This window comes from Camelus dromedarius, chromosome 14 (assembly GCF_036321535.1).
Source record: "Camelus dromedarius isolate mCamDro1 chromosome 14, mCamDro1.pat, whole genome shotgun sequence".
NCBI lineage: Eukaryota > Metazoa > Chordata > Mammalia > Artiodactyla > Camelidae > Camelus > Camelus dromedarius.
Genome location: NC_087449.1, coordinates 19,246,275 through 19,269,367, shown reverse-complemented (window position 1 = coordinate 19,269,367; position 23,093 = coordinate 19,246,275). Strand labels below are relative to the sequence as shown.

The following is a 23,093-nucleotide window of genomic DNA, read 5'->3' as shown; positions in this document are numbered from 1 at the left end:
ACTGTTCCATTGTTTATCTTATATATTTTACGAGATAATGCCTTTGGCTCCTTTATACCACAGAAATGGTGAATGCCAACTAAATAAAAATCTTTGCTTACAAAAATGATTCTTAAAATAGAAGGACTGGGTGCTTATCCAAATCTGTAGAGAACAGAGGGTTATTGTAGAATCAAATCTACTATTGTTAAAAAGCATAGGTACTACGAGCTGGTCTGACAGGCTTACTGTCTCGTTAGGTTACATGATAAACCAAAATTTCAAACTTTTAAATTAATGTCAAAATTAATTTAAATGTTTATCAATTTAAAATGTTGACCCACTTGAAGAATTTTTTTTTAAATTTCCTTCTCTATCCCTATATATAAGAATTTAATATTATTATAATTGGTTTTTCTGACTTTAGTCTCCCTCACCCATCTGTCCTATTAATCTTTGTGAAGGCCTTCCCTGCAAAATTAATTTTCCTTTTGGGAGATCTCCAATAATCTCCTACTGCTTGTAAACAAAAATTTCTATTTCTTGAAGCTCACAAGCTTTCAAATCTCATTTACAATTTTCTCAAACTTATTCTATGCTCCTTCTTTATACAAACATTCCGCTCAGTTTAAACTGAGCTGAAGTCGCCAAAGAGACCTTGCAGACGCCTTCAGGGAGGAGGCATCGTGATGAAGTGGCTGAGAAGTCCCGTGGGTCTCTGTTTCTCTTTACCAGTCAGTTCAAAGCCCTGTGTGCCTGATGTGTCCTCTGTTCCCATCTGATCTTCAGTTTACCCCTCTGTAAAATGGGAACAATTGCAATAATAATTATAAGCTCCTTCAAAAGAGTGTTTTGAAAATTGCATAGAGTAATAGATACAAAGCAGCAAGTAAAGAGCCTTGCAATACTAGTTGAGGTTTAATAATAAATGCTAGTCCTCATACCACTTAACTTTTTGAGTCCATACTTCCCCTAAAAGTACCAGTGAGTTGCCCAAGGTCACAGTGAGATATCTGTTCTGTTGATTACAAAGACAAAACGTGAAGGGAGACCATGTAGCATTTGTGGTCAGGAGCAAGGGCTTTAGCTTCAGCTGGTCTGGAGCAGTCTCCAGCATTGCTTTTTTCCAGCCTTGAGACCACAGACATGTTAGTCTAAATCTGCCAAGTAATCCTGTTCTGATAGGGTGTGGGGGAGGATTAGATGAGCTAATGTATGGCATTACCCAAAATACCCCAGTAACTCTTAATAAAAGTTATTAATTTTTATTTTAATTGAAAAAATAAGTCTTCAGTTTAGTAAATGCTCATGTAGATTTTTTAATCAAACTATTAATTTTAAAGAGGCATGTTTCGCTATCTTTATTCTTGACATGTCTAGTGTTATTTAGGGCTTTGAGGGGCATTACATACATACTTGTTCTTTATTTCTCACAAGTACTGTCCTTTGTCCATTACTCAGCAACAAAGTCAAAGATCCTAAGGAATCTCAGTTACTGTTAAACCTTGGAATTACTGTCTTCTGAATTCTGAGGACCAAAATAGAATCTAAGTGATTTTAGTAACTTCTAACATGTTTATGCCCTTTTCACAACGGTATGCAAATAATGTCATTTGTAGGAGGTGTTCTTTTCTTGCCTTTAATTTGTTTACCTGAAGAAATACATTGTACTTGTTTGAATACCTAGATGCCTATTGTCTGGGATATTTTAAGTATGCATATGTTGAAATATATAATATCGTAGAGTATTTTACTGATGGATAGAAAATGTCTTCCTTCTTTAATCACTTCTCTTTGATTATTGCTTATATTTCTTACTCAGACATCCAAATTTTTTTGTTTTTTTAACATTTTTTATTGAGTTATAGTAATTTTACAATGTGTCAAATTCCAATGTAAAGCACAATTTTTCAGTTATGCATGAACATATATTCATTGTCACATTTTTTTTCGCTGTGAGCTACCACAAGATCTTGTGTATATTTCCCTGTGCTATACAGTATAATCTTGTTTATCTATTCTACATTTTGAAATCCCAGTCTGTCCTTTCCCACCCCAGACATCCAAATTTCAAATCTCTTACTTCTTCCTTCCCTTATTAGCAGATACTTTTTCTTCTAGTTTTGTGATCTCTAATTCCTTAATAGTTTTTGAATCTCTATTCTGGCCATATTGCACTACTAGAAGCTCTAAAAATGTACCCTGCCTTGCCCCGAGCCATGTCATCTGCTAGAAATACTGGCAGACTTTTATTCATTCTTTAGCTCCTAATTACAAATATCGCTTTCTCCATGAAGCCTTTCTAAAACCTTTCTCCTTCCAGTTCAGAGAAAGTTAGTGGTTTTTCCTCTGTGTTTGCATATATCTCTACCAAAGGCAATAATGTTATATTTCAATTGTTTATGTATCTTTTCTTCTAAGATGGACATGGTATAAAAAATAACATCTTATTCTTTGTATGTACACCCAGTTCTTAGTACACAACACCTATTCAATAGATATTTAAGGAATAAATGAATAGCAAAAGAATAAATGAACTTACTTAATAAAAAATTGACAACCAATTTATAAATACATGTAGTTAATTCCATCAGGCATAATGTGATCAGGCCTATACTCTAAATTGTCTGTTTCTTCTTGTTAGATGCGATGAAAGAAGATTCTAAACATTTAATTTTCTAAATTGATTATATCAACATTAAATAAAATAAAGCCAATATACAATAGTAGAGGAAGTTTGGCATTATCAAACCTGGATTTGGGCTCTTGCTTTACACGGAAATATTACAAGTAGTATCTAGGAGATACCATTAGAGCCATTTGGATCTTTCTGTCACACTCATCTTGAGATTTTAATCTTAATAATGAGCCAATCATTAGGCACCCATGGTATCCATACTCAAATTCTGTTCAGTTTGAATCATGCCCTCTTTCTGTGTGGTGGATGCCTATTCTCTTGGGGCAGGGAGTCAGGTGTTAAGTCGCCAAGCACTCGTTTGTACTCTGTGGATCATAGTCACAATCTATGCCCATTTTTTTCCTAGCTTAATCCTTGATACTTAATGTACAGCTTTAGAAATTCTGAGAAACACTTCTACCTCAACAAGTGTTTGGATTTCCTACTACTGTGCCAGATAAGGACTTTAAATACTTTGCTTTGAAATTCAGGGCTGAGCAATAGCGTCTTTGTTCTCTGCAGTGAAGGCCTTGAGCTCCACAGCTGTAAGGGACAGAGGTGTGGGAAGAAAATGTAGGAAAGAATATTATCCTTGAGACATCTACAAATACTATATGGTCATAATGTTATCAATCTCTGCAGTTTAGAGATTCTACTGTTTTTTAGGATTTTTATCCTAAAATTTCCCCCTAAAGATAGGCAACAAATTTGATTGTTTGTTCTGTATGTTCTGTATCCTCTATTACAGTATAAATTGAAATTTATAAGTTTCCTTATCTGCAAAATGCGACCAAGAGCTCATCAATTTATTGTGAGTATTAAATGCAGTAATGTAAACAGAACACCCAGTCAGTTCCTTGCCCATGACAGGTGCTCAGTAAGTTATGTTGTATTCTTCCATAGATCTTAACAGAGTTGTTTGGCAGTTGAATCAACATAGTTTAATAGTATTAGCAATAAATGCAGCTAGCTGTGGTGAACTTTTGTGGAAGGCTAGCAATATAGAATATTCTGCATAAAGGAAGCCTACTGTACTCCAAAAATGTCAACAACAGTGGGGATTGGAAAGCCTTTTTTAGAAATCCCTGCCACAACAGGTGATACGCATATAAAACTGACTAGAGTGTCATGTGAAGAGTTGTCTTTGGAGTTTTAAGGAGGTAGTACATACGTGTTCCAGGTTTCTAATTTGACAGTGTGTCTAATTAGTCCTGACAATGTCAACCATGTCCTAGTTGTACTGGCCGCAGATGTGATGCTTAGCTGAACAGGCCCAGTTCTAGCCAGTTCATTAACCCAGGCTTAATACTAAATATAAGCTACAGGTATCAAAAATACATAAAGTATATGACCTTTGTAGAAAGTTAGTCCCTTTGAATTCTGTAAGCATTGAGATGTAAGAATTCAAAGAGAATAAATATGAAAACACTTTTTAAAATACAAGATGCTATAAAATATCATTGATGATCATTTATTAATATTGTTACTTTTATTACATTAAGAAATGATGATTAGAAAGTGGAGCTGTTTTGTTTAAATATAGGAAACCTCAGCCATATAGTAATTGAAGTTTAATTTTTATTAGATGAGGATGATAATGATGAGTTGAAATGAGGATAATAAACTCTTAAGAAAAGTTCTATGAAAATGGCAGGATATAATCATCAATCGTTGATTCTGGAGAGCATAGCAGAGGAAGACGTGCTCAGCAGTTACAGGAGTTTATCTGCTTTGCTCCTTGAAACGTTCCAAAATAAACAGGTCAGAATAAACAGGCAGAAACAAAAACTTGGATAATCCATGTCAGAAAAGATGGGGTGTTCAGTTACCATGGCAGAGCTCCACTTTACATACATTTAGTTCCATGTGTTCACATTAGTATCTAGTATTTTGGGGAACACTTTATGTTGCCACTTCATAAAGGTGGAGAGTAAGAAGCTATTTGGCAGAATAGTGGTTCCTCATAGATGTCAAGAGGAAAAATCTCTCTGCCCAGCAAACATCAATTATACATGCTTGGAAGTAAAGCTATATGATCCTTAAATAATCTCCCTCTAGAAAAGCATAATAAAAAACAATAGCTTTCATGATGGATTTCCATTCTATGGACATTTATAAATCTGATCTTTAGTATTTTGACAACTCCCTCCGATTCCACAGGTTTTCATAACTGAGTATCACCAAGATAAATATTCTTTCTTTTCCTACACTATCTGGAAATTCACCAGAACTCTAATTGGTGATTGAAGATTGATGACCAAGTGGGTAATTAACTGTCCATTTCTTCATCCAATTAGAATAAACAGGAATAGATCAATCAAGTCATGGTCATTCTAAAATTTCTACTAATAAAACATTAGCAAATTAAACATATCTATCTATGTACTATCTCTTTAAGGCAAGTAAGTCAGTAATACAAAAGTTTTCCGCATCTCTCTCACTACTGTTGTTCCTCCACTCTTTTATTTTTTTCACCTGCTTGCCCTGTAAACACTTATTTAAAAACATATTAATGTAATTATGTTTCCCATGTGCAAGGCACTATGTCAAGTTCTGGGGATGGACTTAATTCCTACTCTTAAACACTTACAGTCTAGAAATGAATAAAGGTAATTACTTTGTGCCCCATGCTACGAAAGGGCAGTATAGGTGATCTTGCCCATCGCATATTTCTTTTCCTCTTTTTTGTCCCTTCCTTACACATACACACACACACACATGCAAACCAACACACACATTCCTTATCTCTTCAGTTTTTTAAAAAGAGCAGATGTTCCAATTTAATACAAGTTTTAAATGAAGTTAAATCATTACATATAATCTGCTGATTCAAAAGAACATAACAACATCACCTGAAAGGGACTGAGAATCAAAAATTCAGAGAGATTGTATTTTATCCCTAACAGAAGAATAAAAAGGGGAAAAAAAAGAGCAAGTAATATATATATATTTTTGCTCAAAAAAGCTGACTTTTTGGAAACACTTGAACATTTTCATAACTTTTGAGTTTTAGGTCATTACATTATAAAGTACCTAATGCTAGCCAAAAGCCAATGTAAATTTTCTACCTAGAGGGCGAGTACCTGATTTGAGGTCAGGAATAAATTTATGGTGGTTTTTCTCTCTACTGAGATTTTGGCTAAAGCACAGCTGAACACTTAGGGGATACTGTGGAAATTTCAGAACTTATATTAGGAGTAGACATGCCAAGCATCTTTTAGATTTAATGATAACAGCTAATATTTTCATTTATCAGGCATGCTTTGATAAATGTCTGACATGTATTTAAGCTTCACAGATCTCTGGGAAAGAGGAAATTTTATCTCCCCAATTTTACAAATGAGGAAAGCATAAATGTGTGATTGAAGAGGATGAGTGATTTTTCTCAAGGTCTTAAAAGGCAGAGCTGGCATCCAAACCGAAGAATCCTGACATGTAAATGATACCTTTTAATGCCCCATAAAAGTTTTAGTTTTTTATTTTTACATAAATATTTCTAATTTATATGTTGCTTTATTCTGTGTACAGGTTTTTCACAGAATCCATTTTGTCAGAGAATTAAATTTGTTTGACTTTGCAGTATCTGTCAAGGAAGGGAGGGTGAGTGATGGAGCATGTAAAATGAAAATTCTGTATTTAGAAATTTGATTGTTCTTGGCATAATTGAGAAAAGAATCATATTCTATTATAAACAAATTAATGAAAAATAATGTAAGTTCATGACAAGCCCACAGTAGAATCCAAATGGTTTTAATAATAATAAAGCTATATCTGATCATCTAACATGTGTAATTCTTATCATCTGTATAATGTTCTATGAAGTTGAAATACTACATAACTAGTCTTATTCTGAAGGTCATTCAGGCCATGCAGACATTTTCCCTGTTACCAATAATGTCCAAATTACATCTTTGTGTACATGGCTCTTTATTCCTTTATTGACTAAAAAAAATTTAATAGAATTAAAATTCTTATATGGTTGATTTGTACAGGTTTATGCCTCTTTCGGTATACCATCAGATTATTTTCCAAAAGGATCATACTAATTTTGGGTGCTTACTGTGACCAGTTTTATTTGGCAAATATTCTGGAATACAAACAGTAACATAAGTGCAATTGTACTCTCTTCTTCAAAGCAACCCCGTAAAGACTCTGTTCTGATGCTAATAATTCTGTTATGGCTCCTAAAGGTTCTGAAATGCCTTTGGAATTACTTTTATAACCTGCTTCTCAGGGATGGATATTAAAATCTCCCTCTTCTTAGCTTCCTGTATCTTATTCATTGCTAAGTCCTGTCCACACTCTATTCATACAGAATTTCATGCTCACCTGTGATTTTCTCTTCCTGTTACCAGTGTCTCAGTCCAGATCCTCAGAATCTCTGGCCTGAAACATCCAATCACTTTTTAACTGCTCTATCTGCCACCCATATTTTCTCCCTCTAAGTTATTTACATCTCTAGTGCCAACAGGTATCTTTCCAAAACCTAGATCTGGTCAAATCCTACACTTACTTTCCATCCCTTATGTTGCTTCTCCCCTCGGTGCCTCTGCTACTCATTTGCCTGGCTGACTCCTACTCACCCTGGGGGAGGTGTTACCTAAACAATCTTAAAGAGTGAGAAGGGGTTTTACATCATTCCCTTTTAATATCAACTTATATGGAAGGTGATGTCATGGTACCTAAAGGGAGTTTGTAAAAACAATTGTTAGTTTTTTTTGAGTATATATCATGTATCAGGCATTATTTTAAACATTTCACATGAATTAATTCATTTAAACCTCACAAATGCCTTGCAAAATAGATAGTATCATAGTGTCCATTTTTCAAATGAAGAAAGTAAGACACAAGAAAGTGAAGTAACTTAATGAAGGTCTACAGCTGCTAATGAATAGGGCTGGATTTCACACCCAGAAAGTCTGGCTTTTAACCATTACTGGACCAACGGCTGCCTGGTAATTCATATTTTTTTAATAGTAATTATTCTACCGTTGACTTTACAACATTATTTTCTTTACGCTGGTTTTCTTGCTCTAATGGTGCAGTGGGCATGACCACACATAATAAAGTGTAACCCGTGCTGGCTTCACTCCGTGTCAGTTGTGCTGAAGGGGTGACTCACATCACTCATCCCAGCACCAGTTAACTCTGCCAGATGACACTTTAATAATATATTGGTATATTATGAAATATGCACAAATATATAATCATTTGCCCTTTTTGAAAAGATTTAACTACAATTATACCATGTAAGTTTGCAGTAAATTTTCTTTAACTTGCTCAACTTTTATAATAAAGCACATTTTTAAAAAATATATATATATATATTTAATAATATATTCAGTAAGCAGTTGCCTACTCTTAGGCTATTAAACTGTCTTACATAGGTAGAATGTGTGATTTGATGTGAGGATTTAATTACCTTTTACTTGACTCTTCTAAGTAATTATCCTCAATCACACGGAGATGAACAACGATACCTATGGGTCTGTGTCTGTAGGAGAAGGACTATCCAGGTACTTTAAAGCAAAGACTTTTTGTTTTCTGTTCTGAGGCAAGTCTTTCTTCATAATGAGAGCACTTCATTTGTGTCAAGCATTATTCTAACTACTTTATTATGATCATCTTCTTTGCTCTACACAGCAGCACTAGTGTTAGAATCATTTTTGGATTAAAAAAAGAACCCAGATAGGTTAAGTCACTTGCTCAAGACCACACGACATACTAAATGATGAAACCAGAACAAAAGCCCTGGCCATTTGATTCTAGACCCCTTACTGTTAACCATGGGAGATAAACTGTTTGATGGAAACAATAGTATCTGTTAAAGTGTCTCAGAAAGAAAGCCTGTTTTTTATAACTGAATGGTGGCTATAAATACATTTTCAGCTTTAGTTAGAGCAAACTTTCTTCTCTCAACTCAAGTGAACAGGAAGTCAGTCGTTTGGATTTGTGGGAAATTCGTCAGCAGGTTTAGCTGAAAGCTGAACCTCTTATAGTCTCATTTGGAATTAACACTTACTTTAAAAAATCTCCTCGAACCTATCTTGAGAACAGAAATGGAGCTCACCCCAAATGCATCTTTGGATTCAGTTGTGAGTGTGGGGTTCGAATGTGAGCAGAAGTCCCTCTCCTTCCCTTCTTCACTGGTGTGAGGGCTGCCCACGAACTCCACGCAGCAAGTTAGGAACAGTCTGGTACCAGTCACGTGGTGTGTTGGTGAGGCAGGCAGACTGAACTTCAGAAATAAATTTAAATTTTCACTGACTATCTTAGAAAACTGAAATATAAAAACCAATAAATACTATTACCTTTTCTTAGTCTTATTATAACAGGATGTCGTTCTGAATCAGTATTACTGATAATACCTTACACTTGGTCAGCGTTTCCCAATTTGCTTTCACAGATTTTATCTTATTTAATCCTCATAAAACTCTGTGGTGTTGGGACTGTCCAGCCAGGACTTGAATCCAGGACTTTAACATGCATACCAGAGTTCCTTCTACTACAGATTCATTAATTTACTGTTTCATTCATGTAACAAATATACATTGAGTAATTGGGTACCAGGACTATATTCTAAGAACTTAGGGTAAAACACTGAACAAAATAGTCAAAAATCCTTGTTTTCATGCTAGTTGACCAGTGTGGGGTGGGGGTGATGGAGGTAGAAATTGGATAAGAGGGAAACAGTTACTATGTGATGAGTATTGAAGAACTAATGAATTAATAGAGTATATTGAAAATAAGTATTTCAATATCAGTTATTGACAACCTTGTTAATTCATTCGTATCTAGACATATTTTCTTAAGTAGAACATGTGTATTTAATTCTGATTTTGAGATACAGATATAGAACCTTAACATATAACTGTTGAATGAATAAACGAAAGAATGATCGGGGTAGAAGCATGAAAGTCATTAGATTTAGGGAAACGATCTGTAATTTCTGTGCTGATTGTGGCTTAACTGATTTATTTATTTATTTGACAAATATGTATTGAGTGCATACTCTGTGCCCTAAAAATAAGTATCAATAAAGAAATACATGGTCCTTGCTGTCAGAATGTTAACAGTTTTATGGGAAATACAAAATAAAACCGAAGCTAGCATTATCATTCTGTGATAGGGGAAAATACATGACGGTATGGAGAGGAACACAGCCATCAAACGTAGACTCAAAGAGACAGGAGAACTTCTGGGTGGAAGTGACGTTTACATCTGGGGAATAGAAGGGAAAGAAATTGGAGGGATTAAAAAATAAAATAAATACTTTTTTTTTAAAGTTTAAAATTAAAAAAAAAATTCATGTACAAAGGCCCAGAGACTACAAAGAGTACAACTGATTTTCTAAACTATCAGAATCTGTTTATGGAGGGTTTGGGTTCTCTGAGTCTTTAGAAGGAAGAACAACTTACTGTCTTTCCTACCTCTGCTAGCCTTTTGTCTCCTTCTATCCTGTAGTGTAAATAAAAGTTTTCATTAAGTGAAACTGGTCTCACTAGGTATAATTTAAGTAATAAAGCTTCAAGATTTAATTTGAATCGTAGCGTCAAGCACAGTGTCTCCAACATCAGGAAAATGCCTGACCTAGAATAAATGCTCAATAAATTGCTGCTGACTGAAGAGAAGTTATTGACTTAAAGCCTGAAAGTGGCCAACTCTTAGAGTGAGTACAGGGCAGACACCAAGAAGAAATGTCTGAGGGACAGTCTGACCTATCTTTGATGATGTCCGTTTACCTGGAACCTCAACATAAACTGCTAGGATGTTAAATTAAACGATCCCATGTTAACCTGTAGCAGTATGATCACTTTCTTTGTAAGCTGTATCTTTGCAAATACTTCTGTGACTCAGTGAGCTCATTTAACTCATAGTCTAGAAAATAGGGAGAGAGAAATCAAAAAAGACTTAACAGAAAAAAAAATCACAGTAGAATATTCTATGAGGGACTGTTCTCATCCACCAAATGGAATTTTTATGTATGAGGTAAATTGATTTAAGGAGCCAAATTCTGTTAGTGTGTCACTTGAATGGATTTAAATCTGAATGTGTTGTCCTTTCTACTAATGCATACCTGGAAAGATGTGTTTAGTCACAGTTAACTAAAGTGTCACTTTTTAATGAAGTGTGAGTTTTTCCTATTCTTTTGCTATGGACTGTCAGGTTACTAAGCTTCATTTACCTGCAATGCAGAGACTAAACTTTCAGAAATGTAATCTATGGCAAAATACCAGGGAGTGTTTGATCTGGTTTAAATAAATTAAAATATGTAGTGATGGAAATATCTTGATTAAACACAGTAGTACAAATTTGGGCTGATAATATTTGCAAAGGCCTTTTTTCTGTATGTGTGTATATATATATGTATGTTCAGTTTACAATGTTGTGTCAATTTCTGGTGTACAGCATAATGCTCCAGTCATATATGAACATACATATATTCATTTTCACCATAAGCTACCACAAGATATTGAATATGGTTCCCTGTGCTATACAGTGGAAACTTGTTGTTTATTTATTTTATATATATTAATTAGTGTCTGCAAATCTCGAACTCCCGATTTATCCCTTCCCACCCCCTTCCCATGTCTGTGAGTCTCCATGTCTCTGACAAATCAGTTTGTTTGTCTTTTTTTCATATTCCACATATAAGTGATATCATATGATATTTTTCTTTCTCTTTCCAGCTTACTTCACTTAGAATGACAATCTCCAGTTCCATCCATGTTGCTGCAAATAGCATTATTTTATTATTTATTTATGGCTGAGTAGTATTCCATTGTATAAATATACCACACTTCTTCATCCAGTCATCTGTCAATGGACATTTATTGTTTCCATATCTTGGCTATTGTATATAGTGCTGCTGTGAACATTAGGGTGCATGTATCTGCAAAAGCCTTCTTGAACATTAAATTGCTGTATGGTTGACATAAGGGCAGAATCATGGTTATTGTTAGAACTTATGAGATATTTCCTTATACTTGAGTTTTTTCCTAAGAATTTTCCAAAAGCCAAGTTTAGATTTTTGAGGCATAGGCTATGCTTATCTGGGGAAAAGTACCCCTTCTAAGAGGAAATGTCTCCATTGAACAGCTGATCTTTTTCCAGCAAGGAATGTGAATAATGATGCTTAACACGGTGAGAATAATTATGGTAATAATATTACACTTTGTAATTAGAAAATAACCTTTCACATAGGTTGATATTCATAGCTCTCCTGTAAGGTAGATGTGATTACCACTATATACTAAATAGAGAAAATAGAAGCCCAGGGGAGTAAAGCAACTGAGAAGCAACCAAGGAAACTCACTATGAATTAGGAAATGGTAGAGCTCCAACTGAAAGCAACTCTTTTGTTCTCATTATATGTGTCTTCTCACTACATCATGCAATGTTTAAGGCAGGCCCAGGATTCACACTCTCTTAATCAGGGTTTTCCAGAGAAACAGAACCAATAGGATACCTATATCTATGGCATCTATATTTATACCAAATCTATGTCTACATCTATGTGTATATCTATACACAGACTTTTTTGTATTTTTAAGGAATTGGTTCACATGATTGTGGTTTGGTGACTCCAGAATCACATGCGACAATCCACCAAGCTGGAGACTCATAGAAATTACAGTTACAGTCCAGAGGGAGTTTCCAGTAGAATTCCTTCCTACTTTGTGTGTTGGGTGGGGATGGGGGTGGAGGGAAGGAAGTCAGTCTTTGTCTGTTAAGGTCTTCAACTGACTGGAAGAGGTTTGCCCACATTACAGAGGGTAATCTGCTTTACTCAAAGTCTAGATTTAAATGTTAATCTCATCCAAAAAAAAAAAAATCCATTTTCACAGAAACATCCAGATTAACATTTGACCGAATATCTGGGCACTGTAGCCCAGCCAAGGTCACACACATAACACATACCAGGATGTTTCTAGCCAGAATGCACAGAAGGATATTGGATGTAATTAGTTAAGTCATGGATGCCATTAGCAAAGTCAATGATCCAACATTCTACAGATTTCACATTCCAAGTATTTCTACTGAACATTATTAACTTTAGTCCCATTTGAGCCTTTTGCTCTCTTTCTTTTATGGACATGTGCTTCAGACTATTTCAGAGTCACCATGGGTTTCATAGCCTTTGTCCACAGACTTTTCTTACCTGACTTGGCATGGTAAATGAAGCATAATGAGTGCCTCAGATGTGCCTAGAGCTCTTGGAAGAATCTCCATAGGGAAAGTAGAAAAAATAAAAACAGCATGCATTGCTCATCTCCTACATTTAGGTAATGTGTACTTCATCAGGGTGAGGTAGAAATGATCTCAGTTTTACAAATGAAGAATCAAAGGACCAGAGAGGGTAAGTAATAGGCCTAGGATCATACAAATAGAATGGAGTGCAGATGGGGTTCACACCAATTTCTTTTTGGTGTGCCTGCTCTTTTCATTTTGCTACATCTACCAAGAACTCTTGTATGCACATGAGGAAGCCGATTGGCAGATTTCTCCATCATTTATCTTGTTACAGTGCTTCTTTACTTTGGGAGCATATATGCAGGCTAAATTTTCATTGGGAACTTTACTACATCACTTGGGACCTTCTATTCTCAAGAAATAATTCATGTAAATTATAACTGGAGACTAGACAGAATATAAGATGAATTTCAGTCTTTACATCCTAAGTCATGTTGTAAATTGTTTTTTATAGCTTAGTACAATAAAACTATAATAAGACCTTTGATCATATAAGCTTTAGAAAATAGTATTCTATTCATCAGAAAGTCACATCTGATAGGCCATAAACAACATAATGTAAATGAAAATTAGTAGGAGTTGGAGCCTGGGGTTTTAGCTTTGGCCCCTTCATTTACTTGGTTGTGGCATGGCAGCAGACATGACTAGTTATCTACTTGGCATCCAGTTCTTTTTTCTTCCTTGCTGGCATATCACTAATTTTATTTAGGTATCTCCCTCCCCAGCCAGTCTCAGGGAAGGATGCATCTATTTCCAGTTCTAGGGTAAATCATGATTGGTCTGGTCCAATCATGGCCATTCCTATCTGTTTGCTAATGATTGGTTTAGACTCAGTCCTGGCCAATGAGACATGAAAGTAGGTCTGCAAAAGTTTCCTCACTCCTAAGAAGATACAAAGAAATTAAGCTGCTTTTTTTTTTTTTTTTAGCAGTTTTTCATTCCTATGAATATTTTCTTATTGATATTTTACCTGAAATGAATGCACCCATATCTGACCACAAATTAGCCAGTCTTAAAGTAAATCTGATTCAGGAGTTGGCAAAACAGGGAAGGAGACAGAAGCTCCCCAGTTCCATGGTGACACCTCTGAGACACTGAACAGACTAAGTCTAGATTACCCAACCTCTAGATGACCTCATGGGTCAAGCTAGAACGATATTCTTTATTGTAAGCCAGGTTTTCTATTACTTTAGCCAAATGTATCCTAAATGATACAATTTACTTTTAATGAAAAAGAAACAGCACCTTCTTTTGGTGATTCTACAAGCTTTGGGTTTTGTTGTTTTTTTGCAGACATACTAGAGATATAAAACATTAGCAAAAATAAAATAATATAAAATAAAACAAACTACTCCAAGATGAAAAGATAATGCCCCTCACTTTTCTCACTAAAGCTTATGTGGTGAACAAGTCATTTATCCTCTCTGGAGCTCGATGTCCTTAACTCAATGGAAATGATAATATATATACTACATAGGAATTTAATATAATAATGGATATAAAGCACTTTAGTGCTGGACATCTTATAAGTTCTAAATAAAGGCTAATTCTCAGTAAGTGTTTATTGACTCTGTACTATTCACTTATTCTGTAACTATTTTTGTTTCAAAAATCTTTCATAAGCTTCGTTACCCACTTTCATTTCCTATAGAAAACAAATTTTAAAATATATAGGCTTTTGTATATATCTCATTGTATCTTTATATAATCCTTAAAAGCTCAGAAAAGTTACAGATTTACTTCAAATTACATTGGTAAAAAGTAGCAGAGCCCAAGACTTCTGTGTTTCTGGTGCTTTCTTTAATACAGCATAGCAGACTTCCTGGAAGTAACAGAGTTGAAGAAGGGAATTGGCTGCTAAAGTCTAGCAAAGTATATAACAAAGTGAAAACTAGAAATATGGTCATGGAGGAAGAGATAGATGATCTCCACAAAGTGACTGCAAGGACTGAGCTGAGAACTGTAAGGCAAGCAAAAATACACATCTAAAGACACCTTAGGGAATCACTATATTACAGAGAAGCACATACATGATTTTTAGAAAAGGTCATATTCAATACATTCTCTTAATTAAAAAAATAAAATGTACAACATGATAGTCTATAAATGCTACTTAGTATTTTCCAGTTAAATGTACTGGTAGCAAATTCCTATGACTGCCATTGAAATGATACTATATAGATAAAGTATTGAATTATGTACAGGGTCCACTGAAATGGCATGACCAGCAAGTAATGGAAAAATAAAACCATGAATTTGATATTTGTCTTCAGTAATAAATTTATATTATAATATAGAGGACAGTACTTTGAACTAAGTACAAATTTCAGTTTAGTCCATTTAATAACTTATGTGACCACGAGCAAGTATGTATCTTAGTTTCACATATAAGGTGAGGTCACTGGAATGGGGGAATAATCTTCTTTCTCTATAATTCCATGACTATAACTTTTTAAAACTTTTTTTAGAAGTAATACAAGTATCTAGATTTATAGGAAAATTGCAAAGATATTATAGAGAGCTCTCATATAACTCCATGCTAACTTTCTCCTTTATTATATTAGTATGGTACATTTGTAACTATTAATGAATATAGATACATTGTTATTAATTAAAGTCTGTACTTTATTCTTATTTTCTTAGTTTTTATGTAATATCCTTTTCTATTCCAGAATATCATCCAGGGTACCACATTCAGTCATTGTATCTCCCTAGGTGCCTCTTGACTGTGTCAGTTTTTCACATTTTCCTTGTTTTTTTTTTTTGCAAAAAGCTTTATTGTTTCCATTTGGTCCAAGGCTTGGGAGAGGGCTCCAGGATGGTTAAAAAGCTGCCTGGCGACTGCAGAGAGGCTTCAGGCAGGAGCCCTGACACCAGAGGGGCTCCATAAAGGCCCCTGGGTTGCAGAGGCTCCTAGTCGTGCTTGAGGGAGAGCCTTTCGAAGAGATACTCACCCAGCCCAGCCTGGGGACCAGAGAGCCTGTGGAGGTTAGTCAGGTGGTCGCCATCTTCTTGATGAGTTTCACCGCCTCATCCAGGAAGTGGCTGTCCCGGAAGTCACAGAGGTGTGGGTCTGTGCGGGCAGAACCCAGGGCATGCAGATCCAAAAGGGCCTGGTTCAGGTTCTTCTCTAGGACAATAGCAGCTTCCTTGGCGTTACTGGATTTTACCTCACTCATCTCGAGAGGGCCCCTGCACGTCCTGGAAGAGGGCGAGGCTGCCGCCCTGGTTTTGCATTTTCAAGAGACGCTCTCGTGCCCTCAGGCTTCTCCTTGGCCAATTTGTGAGAAAAGTGGCCCACGCCCTCCAGAGCCACATCTTCGCGGTGGAAATAGAAGCCCAGAGAGAGGTAGGTGTAGGAGGCCCGCAGAAGCATGTTGACCAGGTTGTTGACGGAGGCCTCCATCTCAATGAAATAATTCTGACGAATCTGGGAGCTCATGGTTGAGCGGTAATAAGGAGTTAAGCTCACAAAATGGTGTTGGCTGGTCCCAGAGGCTGAGGATAGCAGAGTGGCTGGTTCTGAAGGTTGCGCCTGGAAAAAAGATTGAAGGGTGGTCAGAGGCTGGAGCAAGGAGCGTCCCTGGGTCTGTTCCATCCAAACACTGTTGAAGCAAGAGACAGATCCGCTGGACCGCCACACGCACTGCCAGGTTTTCCTTGTTTTTGATGACGACAGTTTTGAAGCATATTGATCAGATGTCTTTTTTTAGAACATCTCTCTATTGAGACTTGTGTTATATTTTTCTTATGATTAGACTGGGGCTATAGGTTTTGGAGAGGAGGAACATAGTGCTAAGTGCCTGTAGGGACTCATGGATGTTTATTTTGTAGTTTGGGGTATAATCCAATACAACTTGTTGATTTTATTGCCCAAATTGTACCAGATTTAACCATTGTAAGTGCTCAGTTATTTGACTTCTGTGTCCTTTTGACACACACCCGTAGTTCCATCACGTCCTTCCTTTGTGGCACTGCAACATGCTCCAGGCTCATCTTGTATCTTTCCTGTCCCAGTCTTAGACTCAGCCATCTCTCTAAGGAGCTCTGGAACCTTTTATTAAGGAATAGTATTATAAACCAAAACCAGAATATTAGATGTGTTATTGCTACTTGAGTGCCGTTGCCTCTAGGCCCTCTCACTGACAGAACAAGGAAATATATGTGTACACACTAACATGTATACGTTACAAACCCAGAAAGATTTCTGAGTGTAACAGTCTGTATCTATGTTAAGCTAAACATGAGTTCATGCTGTCTCCAACTCTGATCCATTCCCACATGGACCATTCTACCCTCCTCCTCTTGTTCCTCTATAACCTCCCACTCCAGTAGTGAGGACTTGTTTCCACCATTCACCATCCATTTACTTAATTGTGACATGTATAGAGGTTTCAGAATTGTTAAATAATTTCCTTGTGGGGAACAACTTAACAACTAGAGAATAGAACTTACATGCAGTTGCTTTTGTCTTTACTGGACTCCTTTCATTTACAGAGTTACTTAGGTTAACACCTTTTCCTCTGCTAATGTAGTAATTTTTAACATAATAGCATAGTCTTCAAATTGTTAATGATAAAATTTTAAAACAAATATCCATATGTAAAACTTTTGCCAGGTCAACATGAAAAAATAGACATCATATATTTCTCCAAACTTCTTTCATAATTTCTTCTTTTTCATTTATTAACAAGGATAAGATGAATATACATTTCTTTGAGGCCCAAATGATTTTTAAGTTTAAAATCTGTCAGTCCAAAGTGCTACTTTTTCACCTTCAGAAGCTGCTGCTTTTTTGTTTTTTTAATTTAAGAAGACTCTACTTTTGACAGTTGTATTCAGTTTTGTAAAAGTACTTTTACTGGTTCACACATAGATTTTCTTTGTAGTTTTATGATTAAGAAACATTACTTTTAAGAAAACTTTGAAATATCTAACCCTGATAATGTATAAAACATTTTCATATATATTTCATCTTATTTCAAAGAGAATCTTAAGGAGATAGATGGGCAAGTTTTGTCAGTTTTACTTTACAAATAAAGAAATTGAGATTTAGTTAATCCCTTGTTCATGTGACTTTAAAATGCCAGAGTAAGAAACAGAACCCAAATCTTCTGTCTCCCTGTTCCGTTATAATTTTGACAGCATCTTTTTGTCATCTCCAAATTGATTCACTCTAATATGTACTTCATTTTTTTTAACATTTTCATAATTAATTGATGATACTAAATGATAAAAGCAATATTACTAATCAGCAGTGCAAGATTGACCATAATGCTTAGTAATTAAAATATTGTGCAAAAGTGAACTACAAGACAGTAGCGTTCTTTGAAATAGAGCAGTGATTCTTACAAGTGGCATATAGCTGGCTGTTGTGATACATATTTTATTACGTATCTGAATTTTACAGAGCCTTAAAGTGGAAAGTTTTAAATGAAATAGGTTTTGGTAAAGCAAGTTAAAATTAATTTTAAGTTGCTGAAATTCATTATTATTTTTACACGCTTCTTCTATTGCATTACGTTAGTTTCCTAGGGCTTCTGTAACAAACTGCTGCACCCTAGGGGACTTAAAACAATGGAATTATATTCTCTCATTGTTCCAGAGACCAGAAGCCTGAAATCAAGGGATTAGCAAGGTTGGATCCTTTTGGAGGCTCTAAGGGAAAATCAGTCTCTACCATGCCTCTCTGGTAGATGCTGGTCATGTAAGCTTTGGCAGCTGTTAGCCATCTTTGGTTTATATATGTGTCCCTCCAGTATCTAACTCCGTCCTCACACGTCTTTCTCCTTGGGTCTCTTTTCCCTTTTTCTGTCTCTCTTGTATGGATACTCATGACTGGATGCAGGGTCCACCCTAAATTTGCATGATCTCATCTCAAGATTCAAAGACCCCATTTCCAAATAAGACCACATTCACAGGTATCAGAATTTAGCACTTGGACATATCTTTTTGAGGCCACTATTCAGTCTGCTACAGGTATGCGGCTTATATAGTAAAATTCAGATGATTTAGAACAACATTAAGAAATTGTGTTAGTTGCATGATCCTGGGGTAATTTTGTAATGCTGATGATGGATGTGATAAGTGGAAAAGCTCCCTTACTTGTTAGGGAAAGAGCTTAAGTATGTTGAAAAAAATTTTATATGTTATAGTAATTATATATCATAATTCTTCTCATTATATAAAAATGTAACATACCCTTACTATAGTCAATATTATGTTTCATTACTGAAAGAGCATTTTACCAAATATTTTGTTCACATTATAATCTCCGTTTGACTAATATCCTAATCTAAAAAAAAACTAATAGAAGTATCTCTTTAATAATGTCCAAATTTCTGATTTTTTAGTATTTAAATTTATTGTATATTCTCTGGAGTACCAGAATGTAGATGACAAGTTAGGAAACATAGTAACCAGTCTCCCTCTGGTTGCCTCCCTTGGGGCTTTTTCTTTCTGTATCCTTATTTGTTTGATTTCATTCCCAAAAATATAGTTAGAAAATAAATGAATAATTTTTTGAACATATAATCACTATAAAATTTAATATATATCAGCTTTATAAATTGCTGCTCTCTCTCTCTTTTTTTTTTTTTTTTTTTCCTTTTCAAGGTTTTGAATATTTTAAGATTTCTTTTTTCCTTTTCTTTGGACCTGGGGAAACAAATTGTATATCTGGGACTTTTTTAGAAGACAAATTATGACTCCCATGTTGGTCTTTCTGGGACTTTACATAGGTGGCTATGCTAGTTTCAAATTCAAGATCTAAAATCCCAAGCCTCCCAAAAATTATATTAATTTACTAATTTTATTTTATTTGGCAGAGTCATTTCAGATTTGATCCTAGCCCACAGACCTAATCATCACAATTTTATTTTTGGTCTTTAGAACAAAATCATTTTTCATTTTAAGTACCAGTACAAAATAATGGGGTGTCCTGTATCAGCCCTTTAAACTAATTTACAACTTGTAAAATCCCCAAATAATCCTCTCAATTGGTGAGAGACAGATGAGTTAGAGAAGTCCTCTGTTAAGATTGAAATGCTATGTGGAACTAGAAAAACATTAAGTCATTAATACCTTAACTTGATTTACTGAATTGGTTTATTGGATTAGCTCTAGCAGAGAGCAGGACCCCGAGAGAATAACATGCATGATAGATTAGGTTTTGGTGAAGGACTACAATGTCTTTGGCATCACTTCTTATTGTTTTATGGGCTTTGCTATAATTGTTTTATAGGTAGATCTGAATCTACCAACATTTTTATCATAATCCCCTGGGTTTGCTGGCATTAGGTGATAGCTGGTAGTAGGTATTAGGGGTGCTCTGACAAACTTCCTGCCACTTTAGTATTTGAGAGATAATACAAATTGTGAAGTATCTACTCTGTAAAAGAAAAATTAAACAATTTACTGCTCATGGTGTTATACCAATGAGATAGAAAAGACCCATCGTGTATATATATATATATATATATGAAAAAATATTAAAAATCAGTCATTCGGAAATGTGTGAGAGCAATCTGGTTTTAACATATGGTGCCTCATTGGAATTCATAGGGATTGGCTGGCTAAGCAGGTGTCTTCTCACCTTAGTGAGAATGCTTGTCTTGGCAGAACTGGGCTGTTCTATTATATATATAGAATGCATTCAACAAAGCTATTGACAACTTGCTTTGTGCAAGACACTTGACTATATGCCATAGAGGATGCCAAAATTGATAGGACAAAAATGTCTTCTTAGAAGTAGTTAGGTCTGTTAGCAGGGATGGAATGTGTATACTGATAATTACAACTGAGGTACGTGGCTAAGTGCTATCTGACTGTTGTTCCGTTTAGAAAGGGACATCTAATGGCTCAGGTCCTCTAGGACAGTCCCTAGAAAAGGGAATATTTGATGGGAGTCTTGAAAGATGAAAAGGATTTCAGTAGTCTAAGATGAGATTAAGATCTGGTATGGAAAAACACACTTAACAAGTAGAAGGGCATGAGTTATTTGTTTATTCATTCATTTATTTATTTACTTATAATGAAAATTGACTGACTAGAATTTAGAGCTCAATGAGTATTATGGCTGGGAAAAACAAGTGTGCCAGATACAGGGAATGATCCCAAAGCTGGACCTAAGAGCTAGAACAATATTCTCTAAAAAGCAAGTTGTAAATGAAACTCAGTTACTTTTTTATCTTATAAAGAATTTTATTTTTAAAGGAACAAAATTGCAGTTGTTTTAAAAACTGAAAGATAGATAGATAGATAGATAGATAGATAGATAGATAGATAGATAGATAGATAGATGTATGTGTGTATAGGTCTCAAACTTTCTGAATGGAACTAATTCCCTCTCATTTAGTTGATGGAAAACTGTCTAAAACAAGTACAAAATGCCTTTGGAATTCACATATTTAACATTTGTGATTTTACTGAGGCATCATTTTAAGCAATGTATATTTAGAGCTAGTTCAGATCTTACCTAGTCCCTGATCTTAAGAAACCATCGATCCTCTAATCACGATCTCAAACACAGTTTACAGTTGACTCTTGAACAAGGTGGGTTTAAACTTCACTGGTCTACTTATACGTTGATTTTTTTCAATAGTAAATACTACAGTATTACACTGTTTGTGATTGGTTGAATCTGGGGATGTAGGGGAACCCTGGACACAGAAGGCAGACTGTAAATTGTATGTTGATTAACTCCGCATTGTTCAAGAGTCAACTGTATTTGAGAAATTAAATACAACAGTGGTATAAAGGGTCTGCAGGCAACTTAGGGTGCAGCCTACGCTGAATGTCAAGGAGTTACTTTACTCAAATACTGTAGTAAGGAGTTTCAAAAGCTCCTTCATCTATTTTAAAAAATTATTCACTGTCATATCTCTCACTTAAAAAAATGAAGATGCTAAAATATCTTATTTCCAATAAAATAAGTAGAATATATATTTTAACTATAATTAAGATTTTAGGCAGTGTAAGAAATCTATACTATTATAGTACTCAATTCCATCTATTTGTATTTAAAAGGAAAAATTAGCCTAAATTTTTGAAAACTTAAGGTAAAATATCATATTTTCAGAATAATTTTGAAGCAATGCCCATGGCAGTTTGACCCACATATATACTATCTTACAGATTCTCTCTTTGAGCAAAGGATGGGGAGAGATGTAAGACAAACTTCGGCAACATCTATCCAACAAAAGAATCATTGTATTTGATTTTTTTTTTTTTTGCGTTGTGTTTTTTATTGTTGGAAAATAGGACATTTCAAAAACCAGAGATCTAAAAAGGTCCCCTCTTTAGTTCAAACTGAGTTAGAGCTTATCATTCACTCTGTCTGTGCACCTACACTTAGGCAAGGTCAATGCTGGGCTTTCTTTATTCTTTCTTTTTTTTTTTTGGAAAAATATTCAATTTTCTGATTTTCCCTACAGGAGACAAATAGACATTGGTGATATCCTTCAGAATAAGGTGAGATGACAAGAATTTCAGGTGGTGCACTGACAAAAGTTTGTGTTGGTTTGGAATCCTCAGTCATGTTTTTGTCAATATGTCTTAGTGCTCTTTTACACGGAGACCTGGTGATGGGGCTCCTATCTGATTAGTTGGCACAATTTTGAACATACTGGCAAGTGTTTTGGATGGCAAATAAAAACACCGTAGTCACCTCCTAGACTTAATTCACTAGTGCTCATTTCAGACTCATTCTTACTTTCTTCACTTTTAGAATCATTTCTCATTTTATTTTGTCAAAAATGGGTAACAATAACACCAAAATAAGATTGTACACATTACTGAAACTGAAAGCCATGCAAATAGTTTTAGAGGTCATTTTTTTGTTGTTATTTAATTTTCATTTTGCCCCCTCCATACCTTAATATACAGTTTGATTTTCTCTTTATGTTAGCTTTTCTTTTGTCTTTTTCTTTCTTCTTAATCTCTAAGCTTAGGTTTAGTTTCTTCAGATTTAGGCTCTAAAATGACTTCTTTTGTGTTAGTAATTCTTTTTAGGTGAATCAACCTTGTTAATAAGTTAATTTTGTCCTTGTCCATTGACAAACATTTTGTTCTACATTTTCAGGTATGTGTTTATTTACTAGAAGGTCTGCAAATCTAATTCTTTCCAATTTAAAAAAAGTTCTGGACTAATGACTTGTTTCAGAGTTATCCATGGTGTCAAATT

The 23,093-nt window shown here is 35.0% G+C and overlaps 1 protein-coding gene and 1 pseudogene across 7 annotated transcripts in view; one reads left to right on the top strand and one right to left on the bottom strand.

Annotated features, from left to right (window-relative positions):
* LRRC7 (leucine rich repeat containing 7) overlaps window positions 1-23,093 on the top strand; it is a 430,080-nt gene that overhangs the window by 16,899 nt on the left and 390,088 nt on the right. The gene's annotated exons all lie outside the window — the stretch shown is intronic.
* LOC105096681 (ferritin light chain-like) lies at window positions 15,695-16,433 on the bottom strand (annotated as a pseudogene).